The sequence below is a fragment of the Nanorana parkeri genome, unplaced genomic scaffold (genome assembly GCF_000935625.1).
Source record: "Nanorana parkeri isolate BGI_ZX_2015 unplaced genomic scaffold, ASM93562v1 scaffold138, whole genome shotgun sequence".
In the NCBI taxonomy this organism is placed as follows: domain Eukaryota; kingdom Metazoa; phylum Chordata; class Amphibia; order Anura; family Dicroglossidae; genus Nanorana; species Nanorana parkeri.
In genome coordinates this window covers 379033-392003 of record NW_017306406.1, presented here as the reverse complement: position 1 = coordinate 392003, position 12971 = coordinate 379033, and positions in this window count along the sequence as shown.

Below are 12971 nucleotides of genomic sequence, written 5' to 3'. Positions count from 1 at the left end.
GGAGCCTCCCGCTCCCGGCCGCCCAGGAGAGAAGCACTGATTTTTCTTTTTTTTTCCTTTATTCTGACACAGAGCCGTGTCAGAATAGAAAAAAAATAATAATAATTTTTGCCCATTGGAATGCATTGCTAGATTCCTATTGGCTATTTCAATTTAAGCCCTCTGCTTATGGACCTGATGGAGAACTGCAGCAGAGGGCGGGTACAATGCTAGTTTACTATTGGCTATATGCTATTGTATGCGCGCAGGGTTTCTGATAGGACTATGTTAGTGCACACTTCTGTGAGGACAGGGCCCCACACATGTACACCTACTGGTCTTCTGGTAAGTACCTTGCAATTATCTTCTAAGTGTAATAGAATGCCATACCAGAGTGCAAAAAAAAGCTTTAAAACCATAACTCCACATTCCCCTAATACCTGTCTATCTCCGTATTCCCAATTATTGACCAAAAATTCAAACTCTAGACTTCAGGTTTGTGTTTGGTAGAAACTGGCTAGCATCAGGACAGTACACAAGCACTTGAAATACTGAGTATATTATTTGAGAAACAATAGACACAAGTAGTTGCTGGAGAGTTTGTTAACAGCTTGGTTAGGCCCTAAGATAAGAGGGAGATCTGTGGTAGGTTTGATCTTGCAATAAACATTACAGTGTTATTTGAGTGACAATAACCACAAATATTGCACAGTGGCTGGACAGTGCAGCTCATTAGCTGTCCAGCACTCTGACCCCACAATGACCAAAACCTTTTTTTGCACAAAGTTAGGTGTTGAATCTCATGGCCATAAGCTGCCCACCGTTCCTCAAAACAGGACTGCCACACAAACATAGCAAAGTCGGGCATGAAAGGAGAGGTATAGGTACTACTGTAGATGTGGAGGTAGTAGATAGGAACATTGCTTATGTGTCTTCAATCTAATTATCCTCTGCCACCTTTTCCTCCTTCACCTCCACCTTCAGAGCACCCTCTTTCCTTTATAGTTCTGCTCATGCACCCTTTTCCTCCTCCTCCTCAAGGGCACATGGCAGTCACTTGCGTGCAATAAATGGCTGCCATTGAATTTAGGCGATCCCGTTTATTTAAAAAAAGGTTATTTTTTTAGCACTAGTGACTTGCATAAAGAGGTGTTGAGTCATGAGCCCAACCCAGAATCCTTTTTCTGTCATAGGCAGGACCTCAGTTTGGATCATGCTTATCACCAAACAATTGTATTTTTTAAATTACAGGTTGTCCCCTATTTTCCTTCTCTGTTACATTTCATTGCTGTCGATCTCTTGGAAACTCTTTGCGGCCCCTTGCCGTCTACATGCACTCCAATGATGGCTGCATGGCATTTCTCAGGGTGGGTTTCCTTATGGTGACAACAATGGCCCATGTCTGTGTAATGTGTGTGGAAACCACCACTTGTAGTCTCTTTTACAAGCCTGTGTGATAACACTGACGCATACGTGAGAGAGGGAGAGGGCATTGTCTTTCTATAACAGGTAGTGCCTAACAAGGACCTTCATGGCGAGATCACCAGGTATTATTTTTACTAAAGCAGCAGATTTAAAAAAATATATATTGATGGGTATTTTTGCTATCACAGTAACATGGTAAAGGTGAAGGAGGTGATTGGGTTTGCTTCTATGAATATATGGGCTCAATGGTTTACTTTAACTTTTAAAAGTTAATATAAAAAAGAATAAAATGAAAGGAATGAAAAGAATGCTGCGGCATCAGTGGTGACTAACTGGTAGAAAACATTAAACCGGAGGAGAATTCACATTATCACTCCAGACGAGCTCTCAAAGGAGGCTAGAAGTAGGGCAGACACGTAGGAGGGAGATCAGCATTGTGAAAGAGGAAGCAAACTTTTCTGTGTCTGTTCTCTGTGACATTAGCGTCGAGGGCAAACTTGGTACAGAGAGTTTATAGTCGAGCTGATCAGCTTATTGAACGTTACAAGCTGTTATTAAAAAAAAAAAAAGAATGATTTCGTAAAATGCCGAGCATTGAAAATGTGCAATAATCTTCTTTAGAGAACGGCTTTAGGAAATGTTTTTGTGAAAATAACAGAATATTAGATTGGAGACCGCCGTCTTAAAAGAGAACTCCGCTTATCAGTTCTGAGCTGAGAGAAACTATGGAAGAGGAAAGTTCAGTTAAACTATCTCTAGAGATGAGCTAATAATGCAACATCTGCTCTGCCTAATTATTCGCTCAGCTCCATGAATATTTGATTTGTCAAAGTTATCGGTTTTACTATAGAGCAGGGCGCTGTGGGCCTGTGATGTCACCGATGAGTGCCGGTGAGTCTGCAGATACTCTGCAAATGGAAAATGGTGCTGTGATGATGCTATTTATCTATCATATCTATCATACAGTATCTATATTATCTATTTATCCATCTATCTATCTATCTATCTATCTATCTATCTATCTATCTATCTATCTATCGAAAATCGATCTAATCTGTTCTCTTTGGCTCTCATTTATGTGCATCTATCTATCTATCTATCTATCTATCTATCTATCTATCTATCTATCTATCTATCTATCTATCTACACTATATTGCCAAAAGTATTGGGGCGCCTTTACACGCACATGAACTTTAATGGTATCCCAGTCTTAGTCTGTAGGGTTCAATATTGGGTTGGCTCTGCCCTTTCTAGCTATAACAGCTTCAACTATTCTGGGAAGGCATTCACAAGGTTTAGGAGTGTGTCTATGGGAATGTTGGACCATTTGTGAGGTCAGGTACTGATGTTGGAGGAGAAGGCCGGGCTCGCATTCTCCGCTCTAATTCACCCCAAAGGTGTTCTATCGGGTTGAGGTCAGGACTCTGTGCAGGCCAGTCAAGTTCCTCCACCCCAAACTCGCTCATCCATGTCTTTATGGACCTTGCTTTGTGCACTGGTGCATAGTCATGAACAGGAAGGGGCCATCCCCAAACTGTTCCCACAAAGTTGGGAGCATGAAATTGTCCAAAATGTCTTGGCATGCTGATGCGTTAAGAGTTCCCTTCAATGGAACTAAGAGGCCAAGCCCAACCCCTGAAACAAAACCCCATACCATAATCCCCCCTCCACCAAACTTTACACTTGGCACAATGCATTCAGGCAAGTACCGTTCTCCTGGCAACCACCAAACCCAGACACATCCATCGGAATGCCAGACAGAGAAGCGTGATTGGTCACTCCAGAGAACACATCGCCAGCTCTCTAGAGTACTTTTTGCAATATAGTGTATCTATCTATCTATCTATCTATCTATCTATCTATCTATCTATCTATCTATCTATCTATCTATCTATCTATCTATCTAATTATGATCTATCTATCTTTCTAATCTGTTTTCTCTTCCACTCATCTCTTTTTCTCTCTCTGCTTCTCTTTTACCCGTCTCTCTTTTTTTTACATCTATCTGTCTCTTTAATATCTATTTATAAGTGTATGATCTCAAACTTTTAAGGCCAGCCGCATTAAAATGTTTAACCTTCTATGGGAAAAGAAAAACATATAAAACGACTGCAGTAAGTTTTAGTGTTTAACTTATGGAGGAAAATGTAAGTCAGGACACATTTTCCTGAGATTTAGTAAAACCTCAGACACCACTGAACAGTCTGCCTGCTATTAAAGTGCAGTAGGTCTACCCAGGATGATGCTACAATTACTCATTCATCACCATCTGGAGAAGCATAGAGCAGGTACAAGGCGTGCACCATTTTGCAATAGTGTGAAATAGTCTTTCTTGATAACTTTAATATGATGGTGCTGACGTTACCCCAGCCATTGAACATCTGTACTTCTAACCGCCCGTAAATCTTCGGTTGCTCCAGGGAGCTCACCATATCTGAGTGGAAGACAGCAGAATATGACACGGCACAGATGCTGTATTCCGTTTTATTTACATTAACTTACTTCATCTATTGTCAGTGGATGGATTTTTCATATTTTTCTTTTATAAAGCTATCAGAAGTAGATATAATGATGATTGCAACTAGCTGTATGTATTTTTGCCACAAACCAACATAAGTTAAAAATATTTTTTTCTCAATATTTAGAAGTTAAAGTGCACCTGTAATTTTGTACCCCTTTACTGTTTCATCATCATTCATTTTTGCATATAAGGTAATTGTTTGATTGTTTATATTTAGCACTCCCTGACCACCAAAGACATGTGGTGAACACCAGAGGCAGGAAGAGTTGACATTTCACTCTAAGGGGTGGATCCTTAGCCGGGTTGGGGGATGTGAACAGTAAATTGGACGCCAGTCACTTTAATCACTGTAAGGACTTGCTTTATTGTAGAACAGCCAAAACTGGGAGAGAGGGCTACAGACATCCATTGGCAAAAATAGAATCCAGGCTCACCAATCCCTTACAGCTTCCAGAATGCAGAAATAGTTTAGTCAAGCAGAGAATGACACTGTGTAACAGAACCACAGCTGGATAGAGAACATTCTTGAGATCTTCTCTGGGAGAGACAGCAGACTTGTTCCTGAGGCCCTTCCTGCACCTCCAGAAGATAAAGTGCTCCACAGGTTCTTCTTTTTAGACAGTTGCAGACCCCACCTGGGTCCACATCTGGCCTCCTACAGGATTAAGGCCTAGTCAACATCTCCAACTGTCTACATTCTACCCCCACGCTAGGCCAGTGGAAGGACTGCCCTGAGCACATTGCAATTCCTGAGTATGTATGCACTTTCCCAGCATGCACACTGGCCATGAAACCCCTCGTGATTGGCTGAAGGGACATAAACACCCTCAATGTGTTTTCATTGGCTGACTCACTCTGTGGCAGGGTCACACCCCACTACAGGTAGGCGCAAACAATAGCAGAACACCTAGAATTACCAAATGATCACAGACTACAAATCATACAGACTGATTACAACAGATCCAGCAACACTAGATTTAAAGAGCCACTCCACTTAGGGTGAAGGCGGCTACATACATTTTAACCCTTTCGCTGCCAGAGCTGTTGTTACATTTTTCCCACACATGTTAAAATTTACATTTCAGGCCTGAAGCTTGTTTAAACCCTGCCCCCAGAGACCTGAAAGCAGAGATTGTGTAGAATGAAAAAATTGTGGAAGTTGCAATTTATTTTGTATTGCGTGATATTAGTGCAACTGTTCATCAAACCCAAATTTACAGTAAAAGATAGACTTACGTTAATTTTAGGGCATTAATTTGTATACATATGTTCTGGACTTTTTGGCACCGGCTATGTAACACATTGTTTTAAAGATAAAAAGTATCCTTTATTTTTTATACAATTAAAATGCAATAAAAAATATACATATTATATAATGATTATAGAGCATATCACATATGTACATACAACTAAACCATCCAAATCAGATTATCCATAAATTATTCATAATCAGTGGCACACCATTTTGGATAGATATGTATCACATATATCATGGATGAACGGAATATCCTGAATGGAGTATATTCTACGCGTTTCACAGGAAACATTCTTTTCTCAAAACGATGGGTCATGACCCAAAAGTGGGTTGTGACCCCGTATTCAGTGGGTCACTGCATGCTCCTCAGCCTCCCCCTAGCGCAGGACTGTCAGTTCTCACGCCAAGCAGCCATTCAAAATATGCTGCCCGGTGCCGAGTGTCAGCTTGAGGTGGGGTGTGATGGGGCCATGGCCGCGAGGGAGCTCCATCCATATGTGCATTGCTTACAGCTCCCTCACATGTCCTGTAGAGCTTCCTGGACCGAGTGACATCACACCTCTACAGGGCACGCAAGGTAATTGTACAGGCAATGCACATATGGATGGAGCTTCATCACAGTTCAGCAGCCCACACTGGACCCCAATTGAGGATTCACTCCAGTTCTTGTAAGGTAGGGAGACTCTTGGTGTGTGTATGTTTGTGTGAGAATGTCTGTGGCTGTGTGTGTCTGTCAGTGTTTTTGAGTGCCCATTCACACTAGTACAGTGTGTTAATCACACTATACACCGCAATCGCACCTATCGCACATTCTGGTGTTGGAGGTGTGTTAAATTGCCTTTCATTTGAATGGTACCCCAAACGAACCTCCCACGCACAGTTCAATCACCCGCACCGAAATGTGCGCTACCGCAATGCTGTGCGTCCCATTGCAGTGTTACTTGGGTCATGACTTAAGACCAAGGACAAATGTGGGTCCTGAGGTTACACAGGTTGAGAACCACTGGCTTAGAGTATATTCCATCCAGTATACAAAGGTAGTACATGAAATGTGATACACATCTATCTAAAATGGTTTGACACTGATCACGTATGATGGTTAATCTAGGCCTTAAAGCAGGCAGCCACTGCTGTGCTGTCTGTCTAGATACTTGAGTGTTCTAACAATTCTACGTCATGTATAACCATTTATTGGCAATTTTTTTGCTTCTTTAAATCATCAAAAAAGGTCAGTTGAAAAGTAAATTACATTAAAAGAAAAATTTAAAAAGTTTCCAAACCGTTATAGTTTCCCTTTAAATGAATAAACACAAAGTGTGCGTTCCACATTTCCTGTATTACTAAAGCTTTGCCTCCATAAACATTTTCTGCAGGAAAATAACTATCCATGTGCCCTGACCCCTGAATGTACTACATTTACCATCCATAGCAACTACTATGAGATGCTCAGCTATATCAGAGGGGATGTCACAAGGAATGGCATTCCATTATGTATGTTGATGAAACAACACAGAAATTGAAATGGGAGCATCTAGGGATAACCTCATTTTCTTCTGACCTCCATCTCGGTTATTTCCTCCCCCTTCCACCTGCCTGATGATACATTTTCTTTTCAATGAACGTCTTGATTTTTTGTGATTCTGTATGATGACAGTTCAACCTATAAAACACAGGCTATGATGAGGTCCATTTATCATACGGAGCTGGCGGCTCTCTGAGGACAAACTGTGGAAGACGTATATGTGTTGATTGTAGAAATCTTTTTGGGGTGCTTTGAGAAAATAGTAAAATTCAGAAATAAACTCAAATCCGAATGAACTAACTAATGGTGCTTTGGCAGCACAGTTACAATACAATTCAGAACAAGATGATTAGGAGGGCCCTGCTCATCAGAGCTTACCATCTAAAAGATCACAGAAATATACATGCAGTCAGGCAGTTTGTGGGAGCCTGAGATGGCAAGGGTAGTCTATCTTGGTGCTCCAGTCCAAGTACCCCTGGAAAGCAGAACAAGGAGGGCAATGACAAAGGCGTGGCATGAGTGCTAATGAATGATGATGCCACTGACGTCACTGGAGCTTACAGATGCAGACATTTAGGAGACTGGAAGTGATGAGGGAAACCAGTCACCAGTAAGCGAGGTCCAGGACAAGCCAGAGTCAGCAATGATCAGGCAGGATAGTACCAGTACAGCAGGCAGAGAGAGAGTAAATGATAGGCTGGGTTGGCAACTTGCAAGCAATGAGGTACAAAGCAGCAACCAGAAGCATAGTCAGGGAACATGCTGAGGTCACAGAGGTACAGAACAGCAATCAGAATGGTCAAAGTCAAGCCAGGTTGGTAATGGAGGATCAGTTTATTTATTTATTACAGGTATTTGTATAGAGCCAACAATTTGCCCAGTGCTTTACATAGTGCACATTCACATCCGTACCTGCCTTCAAAGAAGCAACCTAAGGTTCCTATCTAACATGCATACATACAGGGCCTATTTAGATAGGAGCCAATTAACCTACCAGCATGACTTTGGAGTGTGGGAAGAAACCGTAATACCCAGAGGAAACCCATGCAAGAACAGGGAGAACGTGCAAACTCCTTGCAGATAGTGCCCTGACTGAGATTTGAACCGGGGACCCCTAGTGCTGCAAGGTAGAAGTGCTAACCAAAAAGGCATTATGCTGCCTAGTTACACAGACGTGCCTGCGTCTGCACAGAGGTACACAAATATGTACTATTATATTAGCCAAACTATGCTAAACCTCTGCCAAGTGAGCTGGCTAGGCCTTGGCACAGGCATTGTACTAACAACCACCACCATTTTCATAGCTTCACCTGCACTTTCCTGTTATATAAGTTTTGTAGGGACTCTAAATATGACTGTGAAGTTCAATAGGTACTAAAGTTACACCCAGTGCACTATGTAGTATAACAGACCTGACCAGACACACTCCCTCCTTTTATCTGCTATACATGTCTCTGTGAGGTCACTTGTACTGAGGGCTGTTACTCAGCTATACCAGCACAGAGCACAGCAGGGTAAGGGCTGGAAGTAACATATTTACTGAGAGAAAAAGGTATTTTAAGGTATTCCCTAGTATAACTCAGTTACAAGTCATTACATGCGGGGGTACAGAGCTAGGAATGGGTTAAGAGTAGACTTCAGTTAGGTTTAAAAGCAAATATAGCTGCCTTCTTACAATTTTACTTCACGTCCTTTCTTTGTGACTCCAAGACAAGAATTTGGAAGAATAGTTGACACTGGAGCAAAAAGGCACTGACAGTAATAGAAACATTGGCAGAAGTTCTAACCATTCCACCCACCACTAAAAATTTGTTTTTGTCTGGAGAGATTTTCCAACACTTCCTGAATTCACAGGAAGCAAGAGCAAATGTCTTCAATAGGCACAGAGTTACCAATAAAACCCTGACAGAGGACATAATCCTTCAGTGCGCAATCCAAGAAAGTTGGGCCTTAAACTGCATTTTGCAAAAATGAAATTGATCTCTGGCAGAATTAAAATTGCTTAAATTGAACCCGTACCTTGCCCTTGCAGGGCAACCCAATAGGGTTACTTTAATTTACTCCTCCCCAGAAACATATAGTTACCTCTTTTTGCTGCTCCTTATAATGCTGAGAGCTAAAGAAAACCTTGTATGAACTATACGTCACTAGAGTTGTATCTTACAGAGGGCTATAAACTCCCTACATGATAGGTCACATGGAGTGAGTCACACACTCTTCCATACCCAAAAATACCAGGTTCCTGGTGCTAAATGGAGTGATGGGAGAGCAAAGGAGTTATATGTTAATACTATGTAACTATAAACAAAAATGTTTCTTATTTGTGTATCACTCGGCTGTAGATCCTCAAATCATCTCTGAATTGGTGCTGGCACTGTCCTTCCTTCTGGAGGGGGGTTACTTTTGTTCCCCATGGTCCCTGTGTGTTGTAAAGTAGTCACCGCTCCAAGCTCACTCCCGTGATATACTACAATCTCAATACAAATTAGTAAACTAAACATGAGATTGTAGTCCATCACGGGAGTGAGTTTAGAGGGGTGACTACTGTACAACACACACAGGGACCATGGGGAACAAAAGTAACCCCCCTCCAGAAGGAAGGACAGTGTCAGTACCAATTCAGAGATGATTTGAGGAGCTAGAGCTGAGTGATACACAAATAAGATACATTTTTGTTAATAGTTAAAGGAGAACTATGAGGTGAGTGATTTTCACTCAGCCTCATAATCTGAGCCGACCTGTGACTATTAAACTGTCACAGGTCGGCTCAGTAGATCGGGAAGTGAGTGAACACATACATACCGGCGCTCGCTCACTTCTCGATCCTGTGCCGGCAGAGAGCCGTGACAGGGGAGGGATTGGATTCCCCCCCTCCCCTGTCCGATCCTCCAGCGCTGTCTGGACGGAACGGATGGGGGAGGGGGCGGGTACAGCTGGCTCTGCCTCTAGATAGCCAGAGCCAGCTGTCACTCACGCAGCTGGGTGGATCCAGACATAATTGTCTGGATCCGCTCCGGCTGCGGCATTTCAGTATACCGCGAGCTGCAGCTCGCGGTATACTGAGCTTTGGGTGACGGGAGGACGCTAGTTTGTGTCTCCCGTTACCCTTAGGAGAACTATTGGGAAAAGACCTAACCCCACAGTTCCCCTTTAAGGTATTTTTGAGATTTAACTCCTGAGTTAAGTGTCACTTTAAGAGTGGAAAGGATAGGTACTGCCTAGAAAACATTTCTGGTTGTACAGGAGAGAATTAAGTGGGGGGGGGGGGTGTCTATTTAAAAGATAAATTATTATTCTGAATTTGGACTTCAATTGTATGTAGTTTAAAATGAATAATAATGTCATAGCTTCCTATGTACAACCAAAAAAGAGAAAATTTGTCTGGTCCATATAATGGAAATGTTCCTCAAAGCATTATTCTTTTAGCTTAGCAAATTTCTTCTGATGGCCTTGGAATCTTGATTTTGTAGATTATCTGTCCAGCACTAGGTAACAAGTATTGCGTATTTTCTAAATTGGTTTAGATAGCATGTCAGACTCTGGTGGCAGCCCGTCTTGTAGTATGTTGATGAAACAACACACAAAGTGAACTTGGTAGCATTTAGGGATCTCCTTTCGTGCAAATCTGATTTATTTATTTTTTTGGTTTCTCAGTTTGGTGACAGTTCATCCTATAAAATGTATACTGTGAAGAGGTCCATTCATCATGCAGCCGCACAAAGTCTGACTAGTGAGTCATGTCTTTTCCGTCTGATAGCAGGTTGAGGAATGTTTGTCACAGTCTTATTTATCTGCCAAATCTCAGCGCTGATTTGTTCTTACAGGTCACTGGCAAGGGTCACTCCTTCACCTAAAGAAACACATTTTCTCTGGAATAATAATGATATTGTTAACTATCAATCATCTTGCTGCTTGCTATTCTCACCACTTCAATTTCTCATGTATACCCAAAGTCAGGCATCTGTTATTTGGGTAATTTAACAAAAATATTACAGTGTTCCGCGCTACGTTGATGGATATGTGTGCAGAAAGCTCACCACGACAAATTGATTTTTTTTTTCTCGGTTTTACAATATACAATGACATGTAATAAGACATTTAAAGGTTATGTTTGTCTTTGCATATGTAATAGAACTATAGGGTCTATGTTACCATTAAACAAGCTACCTACTTTTTTTTAAAGTATCATCCTCCCCAAAACAGATATCGTAAATTCTTGTGGGTGACTTGTCCAAGTGATAATTCCTTCCTTATTCCTCTTAAACCAAAACTCTGCATGTTTGGAAGGGGCCCATTTAAATGCTGCTCCCACTCACCCCTAGTGCTCTCCCATGCTTCCCTGAAAGCCCCCCACTGTATGTTATGGTGTTTTTTTTTTACATTTCTCTTCCTTACCCCACCTTCCCTACCCTACCAGACATCTTCAGATTGGTCACGTGATGCACAGGGTCCTCTTCCAAACTTCTCCAGCAGTGGGCAGTCCTCAGTGTTGCAGAGAATGGTACTGAAGTAATGATATCAGTGCCACTCTCTGCATCATTGTATGTGGGTGCATGCTGCCGTGGACCATGGCACCCCACACTCACAGGATGTCCTCAGTCTTTTAAAACAGGAAAACCTACTACTTTGTTTGAAACCCATCCTGAGTGACAACTTTTTTTAAGTATCATCCCACTCAAAACAGATATCTGAAATTGTTATAGGTGACTTGTCTAATTGAATATTTAATCCCAAAACTCTGCATGTTATGAAGGGGACAATTTAAGGTAACCTTAAGTGCCCTCCCATCCACCCCAGTGCTCTTTTGTATGTTTTTGTATGCTTCCCTTCCTTACCCTACCTTCCCTACCTTACCAGATATCTTCAGGTTGGGCGCATGATGCACAAGGTCCTCTTCCAATCCTCTCTGGCAGTGGGCAGTCATCAGTGCTTCAGAGAATGGCACTGAAGTGATGACACCAGTGCTACCTTCTGCATCATTGTATATGAGTGCATGTCACTGTGGACCATGACACTCGGCACTCATAGGATGTCCTCATTTTTTGGGGTTGTATTATGCTAATGACCTTCAGTGGTGAAAAGGGGAAGGACGGGGGGCTAGCATAGCAACCAGATCTACTTCTTTGTTTGAAACCCATCCCGAGAGACAACTTTTTTTGTCCTGGAGTTGGATTTTAAAGGAAACAAGAAGAGAGCCAACACTTCAGTCATTAATAATGTGAAATATTCTGAATACTTATGGTAGACAGAGACCAGGTGATTCTAGTCTTCTCTGATGGGTCTATGGAGCATAGGCAAGAGAAGCTTTGGTGTTTGGTGTTTTTTTACAGCATTCTGGTATACCCGCTTATAATAAGCTTAATGTACAATTGTTTCTTGCTGGGCGGAGAAGAATTTTTGTAGATAATTTTTTTCTGGGACTATTGCTATTGTTCTTGGACCTCCCAAATCTACAGTGCTGTTATTGATATGCAACTTCTAACTGTTTGTTAAAAGTCACCACCTAAGCCCTTATCTCCATTCCTAACAACTCTCCTTGGCTGCTGACATATGCAGAGAGCAATGACTCATGACTGTCACTGGATTAGCTAAGGTGTCTTTGACATTCTGGCTGTGATTGACCGCTTGGCTTCACCTTCTCTATGTTGTGCGAGATGTATGATGGTGGCACCCAACAGGGAAAAATTGTAGTCTCGGGGGTAAGACCTAAGTAGTGTTTAGGTTCACTGATAATACACCAATTATTGATTATATATGGAGTTGCTTTTTTTTTCTTTTTAAGTAAAACATTGTAACAAGATCACTGCACACTATCTCTTCCTTTCCAAGTCACAATATACTGTTCAGGGGGGGTTGCCACTACGAATACTAATAAATGGGGCAGAGAGAGCTCAGGGAGAGAGTGTTGATTTACACAGACTACTTGCAGAGTACAAAGGTTCCATTTCAAAATGAGTCATGAGGAGATGAAGAGGAGAGCTAACAAAAAAGTAAATGTTTTTTATTTTAATAACTCCACAAAGGAGGGCCCAATAGATTTTAAAGCTATTTTAAATGCTGATGAAATGACATACAATGGATGCTGCTTCTTGATGTTAGCCCCCCTGAGCAGTGGCCTGATGTCCTTTTTTTAGAGTGTTTTCTTTCCCTTTCAGGGTCATGTGGAGCCAAGCCAATGCTCTGCTCTAGGTTCCTCACTCCTCTCCCCCCCCCCCCCCCCCCCCCCCCCTCTCCTCTCTTTTCTAGGCTAGTAGATGAACAGTTGCTG